Below are 15,726 nucleotides of genomic sequence, written 5' to 3'. Positions count from 1 at the left end.
TCGCCACTGCCGAAGGTGAACCAGGGACATCCGGCGGGACAGATCTCCTGCCCCCTTCCCCCTTTGTTTTGACAGATTGGGGGAGGCTCAGGAGTCACAGGCGGGCGTTCATTGCCCAGGAGAGGTGCAAGGCACACGGTTTGTCTGCCAGGCAAGGTGCAATGTCCTTCTTTCGCACCCTGCAAAACATACTTAGAGTTTTTAAAAAACTGGGCAACGGCCGCCTGCCCGCGACTCCCAAGCCTCCCCCGATCTGTCAAAACAAAGGGGGAAAGGGGTAGGAGATCAGGAAAGCCTTGGGAGTCATAGGCAGGCAGAATGCCGTTGCCCAGTTTTTTAAAAACTGCATATTTATGTTTCACAGGGTGCGAAAGAGGGGCTTTGCACCTTTATGCAATATGCATGTGTGCTTGGGCCCAGGGTCTTTTGCCTCACCATCCCCACTACTGACTCCCTGTTGCTACTCGGCTTCCAAAAAAAAAAAAGTGTCCCCAGATTCATTGAAAAAAATCTGGTAACCATACATTAAGGGTGCTAAGAATTGTAGCTTTGTTAGGGGTAGACTACAGTTCCCAGAATTCTTTGTGGGAGCGTATGCTTTAAATGTGTGGTGTGTACATAGTGTCTGAATAACAAATCCATGCTTCAAATGCTATTTGATTCAACAAAGGGACAAGGGGAAGGCGGTAGGAAGCGTCTCCTAGATATCAGTGTTCATAGCAGAAACATATTTAGCTATTAGCTACACCACAGCCTAGAGGGTATGTCAGGTGTTCATCTTGGCGGCTGCCAAATGATTCACATCCATTTATATATCATTCGCTTAACAGCTTTCTCCTCACTTAAAGATAATCTGGTTTATCTTGCAAGAACAATTTTGTGCTCGTTCAGTTTGAAGAGACGTACAGCTGTGTCTACATAAATCTGACAGCTGTTGCCCGCAATCAGGTTGCTTCAGTAGTTTTCTAATGACTTCATATAAATTGAGCCCTGTTAAAATGTGCGTGTAGATTATCTTCTGTGGATTATCCTCTTCCGTTGCTGTTGAGCCCATGCAGAGCACCTTGATCCTCAACTATAGGCACAGCCAACACCACCTTGCCTGCAATCAGAGGAGCAGGGCTTCTGGGGTTTGAGATTGTCCTCTTGGCTCTTTTGGGGAAAGAGGGGTGAACCTGAAGCTCTGGCCTCTACTGAGAAGGCAGGCATCCAAAACAGGTTTAGGGGGAAAAATGTAGTGGATTCTAGCTGTTATCCTGTATCCCAGGGAGAAAGACATCTCTGACCAGTGGCCATGCTGGCTAGAGCTCATGGTGACCTCAGTCCAATAACATCTGGAGTGCTTTGGGTTCCCCATCCCTGCTATACCCACAAGTCAGATTTACTTTTCAGTAGACATGTATGGGGTGCTAGGGGAGAGATAGTCTTCATCTTCTTCTTTGGCGATTACTCGTAGCCAAGTAAGATTGTCTTCCATAAACACGGTTCTAACAGTGAGTCCATAAGTGACTGTGGAGGCCAATTCTGGATCCACACGTCCTTCCACAGTGGGGACATAGGTTTCTGGGTGGGAGTTGATTGTGGTGAGGGTTTGCCAAATGTGCCTTCTTCTTAGCACGCTTCTCCCTTTTGTCCTGAGTTCGGGTGTCTTCAAAGCCCATGACACCTTTGGTAAAGACTGTTCTCCAACTGGAGCGCTCGCAGGCCAGTGTTTCCCAGTTGTTGGTGTTTATACTACATTTTTTTTTAGATTTGCCTTGAGAGAGTCTTTAAACCTCTTTTGTTGACTGCCAGCATTATGCTTTCCATTTTTAAGTTCAGAATAGAGTAGTTGCTTTGGAAGACGATAATCAGGTATCCACACAACATGACCAATCCGACAAAGTTGATGTTGAAGAAGAAGAGGAGGAGGAGGAGGAGGAGGAGGAGGAAGAGTTTGGATTTGATATCCCGCTTTATCACTACCCTAAGGAGTCTCAAAGTAGCTAACAATCTCCTTTCCCTTCCCTTCCTCCCCCACAACAAACACTCTGTGAGGTGAGTGAAGCTGAGAGACTTCAGAGAAGTGTGACTAGCCCAAGGTCACCCAGCAGCTGCATGTGGAGGAGCGGGGAAGCGAACCCGGTTCACCAGATTACAAGTCCACCGCTCTTAACCACTACACCACACTGGCTCTCACCTTTCTTTTTGGTAATCAACACTTAATTTCATAAGATTTTATATGAAGAATCATCGCTTTGACACTGGTGAACTTTGCATTAGTTTGCCTGTTTTCCCAAGTGATGTGTACAATTTTTCGGAGACACCGTTGATGGAATCTTTTGAGGAGAGATAGTTCCTCTGGTGGGGGACATGTCATGCTCCTTCTGGGGTTGTTTGTCCACCTTTGGTCCCCCACCCTGCACTCAGCTCTCACCTGTGGCTCCCAGATAAGCTGTCAGCATGTGACAGCAGCCACACCCTGGGAATGGATTCAACCTGCCAGTTAAACCAGGTGAATGTAGCCAATGGGTCTCAAGCAAACCTGTAGTGAGTTAGGGACTTCCCTTGCTGCAAAAACTGGCTCTGACGGATTGCGTGGATGAGACTAATAGTGGGTCCAATGGTGAAGGAGGTGGTTCCTACATGTGCCGTAGAGAGAAGTGAGAGGCAGATGAGGCTCACCAACCTGCGAAGGTCTTCCATCAAGGAGAAGGAAAACTCTGACCCTAAACCTCCACTGCCTTGCAAGAATATCTTCAGGAGAAGGAAAGGCTAAGGAGAAAATCCACACAAATCAAGAGTCCCGAAGACAGTTGGATAGCGCCTTGTACGCCTCCTTCCGGCAACTCCTGCACAAACTGGTGCCAAATGTATTGCATGGCTTTCCTTTGGAGAACATCAGTGAGGCCAAGAGGGGGTCTTGTCAGTATACCTGAAGGAGTGTCTCCACCCCCATCGTTCAGCCCAGACGCTAAGGTCCAGCTTCAAGGGCCTTCTGGCGGTTCCCTCACTGCAAGAAGTGAGGTTACAGGGAACCAGGCAGAGGGCCTTCTCAGTAGTGGGGCCCACCCTGTGGAACGCCCTCCCACCAGATGTCAAAGAAATTAACATCTGACTTTTAGAAGACTTCTGAAGGCAGCCCTGTTTAGGGAAGTTTTTAATGTTTGATGTTTTATTGTGTTTTTAATATTCTTTTGGGAGCCGGGCAGGGTGGCTGGGGAAACCCAGCCAGATGGGCAGGGTATAAATATGGTGGTGGGTGGTGGTGATGTCTCTGTTCCTGGGGGCTGGACCACCAGGAACAGTGCAGGCAGCTGATCCATCTTAGCCAGGAACACAGCAATGCAGGTTGCAGTAAACAATGGCTTGTTTGGGTCCCTTTCCTGCTTCTCAATTTCTATACCTGCAAACCATTTTTTAGAGAGCACACCTGAGGCTGTAGTTGAACTGTGGCGTGCATCATCCCCAGCCAAGATGGGGATGTTCTGTCCAAAGCTAGTCTGACTGGCAACAACATCACAGGAGCTTGTCGGTACTAGAATGAATCACCACAGTATTCTCTGACTGTTCATACTCGGTTCCCAGTGCAAACATGCATTAGGAAGAGACCATGTGTCCAATGTTATGCTTCCTCCCATTTCATGTCTTTAAGTTACAGTCACATTGAATTTTATAGCCTTATCTAGATTTATCGTGGTTAACTCTGCCTTTATAACGTACCATAAAAGCGAGCAGATATTGCCACTGTAAAATGTAACGCTGCATTTTAAGCCAACACAAACACATAGCTAAGAGCTTTTCAAAATGTGACACTCTTGTCTCCTATAAACCTTCCCATCACATTTTGAAATACCTCAAAGCCCAACTGAGTTCCATGTTTGAAAAGCAAAGGGTGTGTTGAAATATAGTCATGGGGCTGTTGTACAATTATGGAACTTCCCTAACTAAGAATCCCTATGGGATTGCTAGAAAATTCCCTCTCTCCATTATTTTTTAATATATATATTATATATATATTTCTTCATTACACTTTTGAATTGTATAATTCACAAAGCATAAGGAATGTACTATGAGTTCCCATAACAGCGCTCACAGCGATCAGACAGGAGCCCTGGAGTGTTTTGGAATAAAACTGTTTTTGATCTCAAACTCCAGAACTGCACATGAAACTTTCTTTTCAGTCAAAACTATTTAACCTAGTACTCTCTGACTGCCAGGGAAGATTTTGAAGACTCTCTCACAGGCAAAGGTCCTTCGCAGCCCTGCTAATAGGGATGGAAGAATCTCTCCACTACTGTTCTTTTGGCCTCTAATTTTCTCAATGTTGAATTCTCTCCACATCTTGCAGCAGTCTGCAATTGCATTCTTTCTTAATCATCATGAAAATTCATCAGCATGATGAATTTTAATAAACATGTAAGTGTATGTATGTGGCTTGGGATAGATGTTTAATCTGTTAGTGAAAAATCACAATAATAAAATTAACTCCACCTGCAGAAAGAAGCTGTGCTCTTTCCATCCTGATATGGCAGTAGTTTTGCCAGCATTTCCCTTCTATTAGGACTAATGCTTCAGCACCAACTTCACTAGCTGAAAATATAAGTATTGCGTTACACCAGAAAATCACTGCAACTGTTTGCCTTTTGCCATTTCTGATATATTTTTAAAAGTTTATCCTTCAGCACCAACCATCCTCTCTCTTGTTTCATCTACAACTGCAGAGGATAAGGTTTGAACTTTGGAAAGTGAAAGACATTTGCAGTTTGGGGTGCTTCTCTGGAAATCTGATGTGAGGCAATGGATTTTGTTGGTATTACAAGTATGCTCACAGCTGTCCATGGAGGCGCAGGTCAGTTCTGTGTCCAGGGCAGCTGTGTTCCAGCTCCATCTGATATGCAGGCTGAGACCCTACCTGCCTGCAGCCTGTCTTGCCAGAGTGGTGCATGCTCTGGTTATCTCCCGCTTGGACTACTGCAATGCACTCTACGAAGGGCTACCTTCAGTGGTGACCCGGAAACTACAACTAATCCAGAATATGGCAGCTAGACTGGTGACTGGGAGTGGCTGCTGAGACCATATAACACCAGTCCTGAAAAACCTACATTGGCTTCCAGTACGTTTCCGAGCACAATTCAAAGTGTTGGCGCTGACCTTTAAAGCCCTAAACGGCCTCAGTCCTGTATACCTGAAGGAGCATCTCCACCCCCATCATCAGCCTGGACAATGAGGTCCAGCACCGAGGGTCTTCTGGTGGTTCCCTCACTGCGAGAAGTGAAGTTACAGGGATCCAGGCACAGGGCCTTCTTGGTAGTGGTGCTGCCCTGCAATGCTATTCACAGCTAGCTGAGAGTAAGCCACATTGAACTCAAGACAGAGGGCCTTCTCAGTAGTGGCGCCACCCTGTGGAACACCCTCCCATCAGATACCAAGGAAATAAACAACTATCCGATTTTTAGAAGACATCTGAAGGCAGCCCTGTTTAGGGAAGTTTTTAATGTTTGATGTTTTATCATGTTTTTAATATTCTGCTTGGAGCCACCCTGAGTGGCTGAGGAGGCCCAGCCAGATAGGCAGGGTATAAATAAATAAATGATGATGAAACTGCTTGCATCCATCTATTCTCTGTTTGTATACAGTATTTGCAAATAAACCCAAATATTACACAATGCTACCATTTTCCAGTGGCTTACTATCTTTATGAACCCAACCAGAAGAAAGGCCAGAGTCTAGCAGCTGGCCACTCCATTTTAAATTGCCCCCTTCCCTGGCTTTACAGTGGGGCAACCCACATTTTAAGACACAGGTCATGTTACTGCCATGTCTAGCTAAGCCCTGAAATACCTGTTTAGCCTTTAATTCAATAACATGCTGATTAGATTAACTTTGAACTGGCTTGCTGCTTTTTGATAAACTTTGATAAACACAGAGCTCTCTTTCCTTTCACTCCTCAGGCTGCTCATCTGCCTCCAGGCTTGTTGGACCTCATTCTGCATTCCAGGAAGCAGAATTTGAAGTACAGATTCATATGTGTAATAAGCCGAGGAAAGGTTATCAGTGAACTGGAGACCTTGCAGAAATGAATGTGCATATAAATAACGATGATTTGGTAAGAAAAGGAAAAGAGACGGTTTTAGTACTGCATAACACATACAGAGCAAAGCTGATGTGTTTGAAGGAGTGCATAAAATCTCACTACCACCAACCACTCATTCTAAATTTTTTTAAAGTCCTTTTCTCCCATGCACATGTTTAGTTTAAATTAGCACCATCTGGAAGACATCTGCAATTAAAATCTCCCCTTTCTTGATTCATGTAAGAAGCCAGACATATTGTCTATGGTTCCTAACAAAATAGTTTGTTACCTCTTTAAGCGTAGAGCCTTCCCCAAGGGAGATGTCCACACTACAGCAAGATTGAGAAATAAAAGTCCAATTGTAATTCTGGACTAAATCCACTGCTGCCTAATTTTAGCAATGAGAATAACAGAAGGCTGGAATTCAGATTGCAAGCTGAAGAATGAACAAGCTTTAAGGTGGCTAAACAGATGCAGTTTGAAAAATGAAAAGACTTTAGTGCCTTCCATCACACCAAGTAATAACAAATTAGGCAAATATGTCATATCTGTGTTTTGTACTCTTGTGGCAGAACAGGATATATGTTTCCATTTCCACCCGCTGAGGGAAATTCCAGGCTGAGGTCCCAAGTTACTAGAACTCAGTGAGGAGACATCTCATGACACTTCTCGACTTATAAATCAACTATCTACACTTTCTTCTAGCACCACTAGGAGGCAGGAACAAGCATCTGATTAAGCTCTCTTAATAACTTAGCCTCCCCTCTTTTTCAAGCTCATCTGCACCGCACCTGAAAACCCACATTTTCTGTTTTGGATTTGGCCTGGGGGTTCACAGGTCCCACTTTGCACATAAATAGCAAAAGTTTTGAAACCTGGAATTAAGGCTACAAGAACCTATGTGTTGCAGTCTTCGGTGGACCTAAACACGGGGTGGGGGGGCACGCTATAAATAAATCAGAAATTAGATTGTTTTAGGGAAGCTTTTAATGTTTGATGGATTACTGTATTTTAATATTTTGTTGGAAGCTGCCCAGAGTGTTGGAAGCCCAGCCAGATGGGTGGGGTATAAATAATTTATTATTATTATTATTATTATTATTATTATTATTATTATTATTATTTTAACAAAAGAAAAAAATCTCTATGGAAAACTGCATTTTAAAATTTCCTGCTCTCTGGTGCCATCTGGTGTTCCATGTTTATAGCTCATTCAAATCGCTGTTTCTTTACTAATGTAGCTGAGTCCTTTATCTTGGTATTTCTACCTTCCTTTCACCCTTGGACCTTTGCCTCCTTCCACCCAGAAATAAACAGACTGGTTTCATGCACTGGATTCCCAAACCTCATGGGGCTTCACACAGTGGCACCAGGTGCTTGTGAACCCTGTTGGCTTCCTTCTCTCCCTTGTGCAGAATTCTCTCCATCCATTCTCTCATTCCTGTGGGGAAGTGTTTCATTCCACAGAATATATTTCTGTAAAGCGTGTTCTCCTTCATGGAGAGCACGTGTTGCGGTGGGGGCCGCCAGGACACTCCAAAGTTGTGTGGTGGGCTAATCAACCGTTGGCCACTGATGCCATTGGTCTTCCCTTGTCATTGGGAAGAAGTTAATGTTGCCATTTGTTGATTGACAGCCAGAAATGCTAAAACTCCTTGCACGAGGCTAGGGCTTCCTCTTTTCGCCAATGCATCAGATTGCCCATCCCCCCCTCCCTAAAATTAGGGTTGTTCACTTTGACCTTGCTATGCCTGTCATGGGGTCATCTGCTCTTGGGGCAGGGGCCTGGTAGGAATTTTGTCCATCTGGCAGATTGGCTGAGCCAGTTGGTTTTTTGCCTACTGCATAGCAAATCGTCACAACTTGTAAGGTTGCGGTTAGGCATTGGTTTATGGTTTGGTTGGTGGAGGGGTATGGATTGGCTGTGCCTGCCCCTCTAATGCTGCTGCTGCAAGGGATTCCGTTAAAGGAATCGGGGGCTAACTATTGCTTGTCCACCCTGTCAAGGGGGCTTGGGCCACTGCAAGAGCTCCTGGCTGCATTTGGGGAGGGCTGAGGGCAGGTTCCCTGCTGCGTTGCTAGCCACAAGTGTATTCCCCTTTTCTGACTTTCGCATGCTTGCGGAATGTCAGACTGTCCCCCACGGTGGGGACAGCTAGTCACAACCAGTGCCTAAGCAACCACTCACATATTTGTATTTTAATAAAGTTGTGGCCAAAATTACGCCAAAAACCTTAAACAAAAATATTGGTGTGATGTGTGAGTTATTGGGGGGGCCCTGGGGACCTCGACACGCAAAGTGTTTCATTCCACAGAATATATTTCTGTAAATATATAAAAGGCTGTGCTAGGGATAATGGTGGCAAAAGTTAAGGGGGAGAGAAACCCCTCAACATCAGGCTCTCTTGTTAAATTTAATTCTAACCACTGATTACCCACTAAAGCCTAAAAGATTAGCCAATGTCAGCTGCCAGCATAATGATCTCTGTGACCTCGCTATGACTTCAGGAGGTAGAGGCATCAGTTCAGATTTACGTCAAGTTGTAAAGTGGACAGGATTACGGCCTTCTATTAACATTGTGAAGAAATTAACTTTTAATTGAGGCAAGTTAGGAGTCTAGACTGACTGAGCAGCGCACCCTTGGCCCTTGGAAATGGACTTTTAATCAGCAATTTCCTCCAGCGCCAAATCAGTGCTGGTGTTTACGATGCAGGGGAACCCCAGCTCATGATAGAGCGGAGCAGGCAGGCAAGGGGTTGGGAAAGTAAAATGTACCGCTTAGAAACAGCGTTTACTTCCACGGATGGAAATCGTTCCAACTGAAAAGCCATTAAAAACGTTTGTAAGGCAAGCAGGGCTGTGCCAGCAGCTTGTTATGTTATGGGTGGCAAAAGAAAGCCCCCCTCAACCTGCCAATCAAGGTTCACGAGCAAAAAAGGAGTTGCTTTGCACAAAACAGCCCGGCGTCACAACATGCCGGCAAAAACGTTCCTCATTGACCAGGCCTTTGGCTGATTAATATTCTACAGCCTTTTAAATGTGTCTGTAGGAAGGAGGGGGTTATTGTTTTGCTGTTTTGTTTTTAACTATTTACTTGCTTTTATCCTTCTTATGACAAAGGGTGATATAGAAATCAAACAAAGAAATAAAATAAACAAATCTGGAAGATTTGAAGTGCCCTCAGTCCTTCCTAAACATAGCTGTCAACTTACAGATTTGAAAATAAGGGACCAGCAGCCTCGAAAATAAGGGATCAGCAGCCAAAATAAGGGATTTTCCAGGCACAGGTATGTTCAACTTCTGAGCCCTTCCAAGCCAAAGGCAGGAAGCCCAGCCAGCAGCCAAACAAAGCCTCAAGCGGTGGTTCCCACAGCACAGCAACTCAGCAAAGGGGATGCAGCAAGGAAAACCACCGTCACCTCTCCGCTGGGAAGCGCTGAGCAAAGGCGAGTCCTCAGGCAACGCGGCCGATTTGATCAGCACAAGGCATGCAAGCTCCACCCCCCAGTCGTTCTCAGACTCCTTATTGGGTAAGCAACGCAGCCAAGCAACACAGCTGGAGCCTCCCTCCTCCCTGACCGGCAGGGAGGGAGGGAGAGGAGCTGCTTCCTTTGAAACCCGGGAAATTTAAGGGACATCATCAATAAGGGACAGCAGCGGGAGACAGCACTGGGATAAGGGACTTTCCCGCCAATTAAGGGACGGTTGGCAGCTATGTTCCTAAAGCTTCCTTAGACTTCTTATTTCCCATTTCTTGCCTCAGGAGTCATACCCGATGAACACCCTTCATGGTACAACAGTGGGATATCAGCTCCACCCATGATAATTTGCAAGGATGATAGTTTACAAGGATAGGAGAAATGCCACAGACAGAATAATTGCCACACATAGGAAGAACAAGGTTACAGTTTCAGTACTTTACTTGTAGTTTTATAAATCATTTAATGTGTCAACACAAATAGAAGTTATTAATATTGCAGTTGTTGTATAATGGCATTATTATGATGACTGGAGTGTAATTGAAATGAATAAGATTTTGGAACGCAGAAACAAAGAAAATCATCAACCATCAATTCTAGCCCACTTTATCTAAATTATATAATTCAGTATTTGAACGATTGGTATTAGTAACTGTATTGTAAATTGGTATTGCTATAATGAGGCGTTTATTGGGTTGTAATTGAAAACTAATAAAAATTATTATCAAAAATAAAAATAAAAATGGAAGGCCCTTTACATGCCAATACTTGTCTGCATCATCAGTTCCAAGAAGCCCTCCTACATTTCTGTTTCTCCCCAAGCTCTGTGTTATGTTAAAGGTCATAAAACAATTCCATCCCTATCCCTTCGGCTCTGACCAATGGTCATCTCTTACCTGGTGGTAGACGTTATGACTAGCAGTTTCCTCCATGGCTGCAGTTACAGATTATGGCAGCAGACCTCTGTGAGTTCAGCCACAACTCAGCAAGTCCTGTTTCCAAAGTGAGCCTAAAGGGCTCTGCAGCCTCCTTTCTGTTTTCTGCTCGTCCTCATGGAGACCAAAACTCTCGCATTGTGATGTAAGAGGCAGGGCATGCAATGCTAGACAGAAAAGGCCTTTTTTTAGGGAAAGAATATTCTGCTACCTGCCTAAGGTTTCAGATCTACAATGAACAATAAGAAATATTATGAGTCCCCAATGTTTTTTTTGCGCTGGTGCTTTTTGATGTACCATATTTTTCGCTCCATAAAACAACCTGACCATAAGATGCACCTAGTTTTTAGAGGAGGAAAACAGAAAAAAAAATATTCTGAATTAAACAGTGGATGTATGATTTTTGTGGTTCATGCTATGGCCACAGACATGTGATCTGATGGTGAATTTGGGGTGACTCAATGCAAAAATCCTGAGGATCCATGTGGATCCGTGCTTTGTAACCACGTTTTTGCGCCATTACAGCCCCACGCAACAGCGGGTGTGTGATATTTTTGGTGCAGGCTGTAGCCATGGACATGCTATGTGATCTGATGGTGAATTTGGGGTGACCCAATGTAAAAATCCTGAGGAACCATGGACTTTTACCTCCCCCCTCCCAGGCAGCCTCTGCTAGCATCCCGATCCCACTGACCAGCAATTTCCTTTCAACACTCCCTTCCCTCTTGTTTGCCTTAGTGTCTTTTCCTTAGCTGGAGCAGTTTTTTGCTCCTCCTTTTCTTCTAATTTCTCTTCTTATTGCTTTAGTCTTCCTGTTTCCCCCCTTTGCAAGTTTGCTGTCTTTACCTCCCCCCTCCCAGGCAGCCTCCTTTATCTCTAGCGTCCCTTATCTCTCTCCCCGATCGACAAACGATCAGCGGCTTTGTTTCAACACCCACTTCCCTCTAAGAAGAAGAAGAAGAAGAAGAAGAAGAAGAAGAAGAAGAAGCAGCATGATCTGCTTTTTGCCCCTGGGCAATTTGGCTCCAGGAACCACTCATTCGCTCCATAAGATGCACAGACATTTCCCCTTACTTTTTAGGAAGAAAAAAGTGTGTCTTATAGAGCGAAAAATACGGTATATTTTGAACCGCACTAACTTAGTGGCAGTTGTTGCTGTTACAGTAAGCCGTTGTTAATGTCAGTTTGTCTTACACAACTCAGAGTAAAAAGTTAAGAGCAACAATATTTTGTTTCTGAGCTCCCTTAGTAAGCAAGTTGGCTTCTTCCTCAGACAGATGTTATCATCCCTGGTGTGACTTAAATGGTAAATCTATCCATAAAATCAATTTGACGTATTTTGCCAAGTGGATCGCTCCCTGCCCGCACCCAACTGTCTGGGTTTTACTGAAAAAGAAAGAGGGAGAGAGACTACTTTTATGGCAATAGCTGAATGGTGAGTGGTTCCTAGACTCAACAACTAACAGGATTTCTATAAATGGAAAAGTTACATTCACTAACATGGCAGGAACATCCAGGAAAAACAAAAGGGCAAAAGGAAAGCATGTGAAGCAAACAAAAGAGGGATAGCTCAGAGAGCTGGAATTACGGTGCCAAAGCAGACAAAAGTGAAGCAAATGGTAAAAAAGAAAAAGCAGTTGACCAAGGTAGAAAATATATGAATATATCCAAGCTATGAGGTATTGATCAACCATAAATATTACCTCAAACTATCTGCTATGGAACTCTTAGAAACAATGTTAATGGCACCTATCAAACAAAGATTTTCCATAGCATAGTGGTTAAGAGTTGATCATGCGCTGGGAAGTCTTGGGTTCAAATCTTTTGCTGCCTTAGGCAAGTAAGCCACACTACCTCAGAGCCTGTGCACATCAGCACCTGCACACACGAGTCACACCAATGTTTCCCTCTTGCATTAGTGCTTTATGGGTCTCTGTGCTGTTCTCCCATTCCTTCAATAAGTACTTTCTTGAATTGTGCCAGGTAAAACCACAGGGAATCGGCACAGATACCAAGAAATGGCACAATGTGCTTCGGCTAGCTTGCCATAGTCTACACCCATCGAAGCTTCCAAAGGGTTTCCACAGGCAGGGCTCCCCAAAGTATTAATCATGGCCTACATTGCTGGGTTTTTATGAGCATTACTAATATAATTTTCACCACTTTGAGCATAGGGAAAGTGCTATCTGGCACAACGGGGCATGGTGATGGAAGCTAGAGTGCACGGAAATCCTCTTTACCTTCCCACCGCAGCGGTACCTATTTATCTACTTGCACTGGTGTGCTTCCAAACTGCTAGGTTGGCAGGAGCTGGAACAGAGCAATGGGAGCTTGTCCCGTCGCAGGGATTTGAACCGCCATCCTTCTGATCGGCAAGCCCAAGAGGCTCAGCAGTTTAGACCACAGCACCACCCACGTCAGCTTCCGAGTAACTGATATTCAGAAGCACTACTGCCTCTGGCTGTGAAGTGAGAGCATAGTCATGATAGCTAGAAGACCCAGGCAGCCGTATCCTCCATGAATTTGTCTAATCCTCTTTTGGGACCATCTATGTTGGTGATCATCACTACCTCCCATAGAAGCAAGTTCCAAAGTTCAGCTATGCAGTGTGTGAAGAATTACTTTCTTTGATATGTCCTTTGATATGTTCAGGTCCACTATACCTGAAGGAGTGTCTCCACCTCTATCGTTCTGCCCAGACACTGAGGTCCAGCGCCGAGGGCCTTCTGGCGGTTCCCTCGCTGCGAGAAGCCAAACTGCAGGGAACCAGGCAGAGGGCTTTCTCAGTAACGGCCCGCACCCTGTGGAACGCTCTCCTACCAGATGTCAAAGAGAAAAACAACTACCAAACCTTTAGAAGACATCTGAAGGCAGCCCTGTTTAGGGAAGCTTTTAATGTTTAATAGGTTATTGTATTTTAGTGTTCTGTTGGAAGCCGCCCAGAGTGACTGGGGAAACCCAGCCAGATGGGCAGGGTATAAATAATAATAATTATTATTATTATTATTATTATTACCTGAATCTTTCAACATTCAGCTTCAAAAGACGTCCACAGGTATTAGCACTTGAGAGAGGTAAGAAAACGTTTCTCAATCCAATTTATCCACACCGTGACATTTTAAAAAAATAAACTTCCATTATGCTGCCTCCTTGGGCTCTGTGCTGGTCCCAGGGTGTTACCGTGTGGCATGGTCCAAGTCCAGTCTGAGGTCAAGGGTGTAGTATGGAGGCTGTCCATCACGGCTGAAGCGGGGTCCAAGGCAAGGAGTCCGGTGTGGTCAGGAACTCTGGCAGAAGAGCAGGACAGGGTGCCAGATGGACCAGGTTACCAACAATGTTGCTCCCACAACCTGGGACTGGGCTGGCTGGCTTTTATCTGCCCCGAGGCATAGGGCGGTCCCGGTCCACAGGTGACTCGCCTCTCCTGGCCTGGAGGTGAACACTACCCCTGCGAGAACTTAGTTCCCTCTGCCTCTCTGCCCTGAGCCTCTGCAGCTCAGGAGAGGCTGGAGGGTTACCAGACCCAGAGGCAACCTCAGCTTCCCCTGACGGGGCTGGGAGTGGAGCACCTGCAGGCAATGGGTCCTCCATCACCTCCGGAGCCAGAGCAGATTCAGCTGATGTCTGCTCCTGAGGATCCGGCACAGGTGAGGACCCTTCAGGCTCAAGCCCCAGCCCTGGCTCAGCTGGTCCTGGAGGCAGGGACTCCTGTGCAGGCTGGGATTCCTCAGGTTCAGCCTCTGAATCCGATTCCCAGGCCATCACAGGCTCATCCACACTGACCTTCCCTCTGCTCTTTCTAGGAACGGTTCACACACTTTAAAGCTCTGTATTCAAGTACCCTTTTTTTGCTCCTGAGCTTTCCCCATGAAACCCGCTCTTTAAACCTCAATCAGAGCCAATGGCAACTCACTTAAAATCCAAATTGACGTTTGCTCCGGTTGAGTGCTAAAGAGTGGGTTTTTGAGGGGAAAGTTCTAAGGCAAAACATAGAAATAAATGCTTGGACACAGAGCTTTTAAGCACAGACCTGTGCCTGGAAAGAGTGTGGCAAAAAATATGTGTGGATAAGTCCTTTAAATTCTTTAAGCTGAAAATCCCCAGATGTTTTAAGCTTTTCCCACAGAGGAGTTGTGTGAGCCCATTGAACATATCAGTTGCCATTTTCCAAACCTTTTCCAACAACACAATATCCTAGATTAGTTAAAAATCCATGGAAGAGTTTAAAAATAACCTACTCCCACCCCAATCCGATTACAACCGATGTGGGAAATCTATAACTATGTGCAACGAAGTTGTGGCATTTGCTGGTGCTGAGGGCGCACTCTGGGCAGGAGCAAGGTGCAGAGGGTAAACAGAACTTAAAAAATAAATAAATTACTTATTTGTTTTTTCAGATTAAAATTTTACAATCCCATATCCAACATACAACATCAAAACAAGATTCCAAAGAATCTCCTGGACTTCTCTCTTCCCATTGTGGGTCCTATTGTTAATCATTTCCTCCTGCATCTTTTATGATAATCCAAATCTTTTACATCTCCACTGTATCCAAAATTCATCATTAAACTACAGTGGAACCTCAGTTGTCAAACATAATCCTTTCCGGAAGACCATTTGAATTCCAAAACATTCGACAACCGAGGTGCAATTGCCAGGAGGCAAAATCCGTTTAAAAAATGGAGAAATGCACCCTGGAAGCCGTTCAACTTCCGAGGAGCATTCAAAAATGGAAGCTTTCACTTCCGGGTTGTCAGCGTTCAAAAGCCGAAACATTTGACTTCCGAAGCGTTCGACAACCGAGGTTCCACTGTACAAGTGTTATTCCAATCCTACTAACAATTTTAGCTGTTTACATTGGTTTTAAAGATAAATAATAAATTTCCCCCATTCCTTATTAAATTTTTGACCTTCCTGATTTCTGATTTTCCCAGTCATTTTAGCCATTTCGGCATAATCCATCAACTTTGCCATTCTTCTCTGGTAGGGACTTTATCCTCTTTCGAAGAAGAAGAAGAAGAAGAAGAAGAAGAAGAAGAAGAAGAAGAAGAAGAAGAAGAAGAAGGGTAGTAGTTTGGATCTGATATCCCGCTTTATCACTACCCTAAGGAGTCTCAAAGCGGCTAACATTCTCTTTTCCCTTCCTCCCCCACAACAAACACTCTGTGAGGTGAGTGGGGCTGAGAGACTTCAAAGAAGTGTGACTAGCCCAAGGTCACCCAGCAGCTGCATGTGGAGGAACGGAGACGCGAACCC

General features: G+C 44.8%; 1 protein-coding gene across 1 annotated transcript in view; it reads right to left on the bottom strand.

The window, feature by feature from the left end:
- The window catches only part of FBXL7 (F-box and leucine rich repeat protein 7), a 207,842-nt gene extending 197,375 nt beyond the window's left edge, over positions 1-10,467 (bottom strand). Inside the window, exon 1 of the mRNA XM_079985024.1 lies at positions 10,432-10,467. The gene's annotated coding sequence lies outside the window, so the exon portion shown is untranslated. The remainder of the gene's footprint in view (positions 1-10,431) is intronic.
- Between the last annotated feature and the right edge of the window lie 5,259 nt (positions 10,468-15,726).

The sequence above is a fragment of the Podarcis cretensis genome (genome assembly GCF_951804945.1).
Source record: "Podarcis cretensis genome assembly, chromosome: 7".
In the NCBI taxonomy this organism is placed as follows: Eukaryota; Metazoa; Chordata; class Lepidosauria; order Squamata; family Lacertidae; genus Podarcis; species Podarcis cretensis.
The sequence above is the reverse complement of the archived record's forward strand: the minus strand, read 5'-3'. Positions and strand labels throughout refer to the sequence as shown.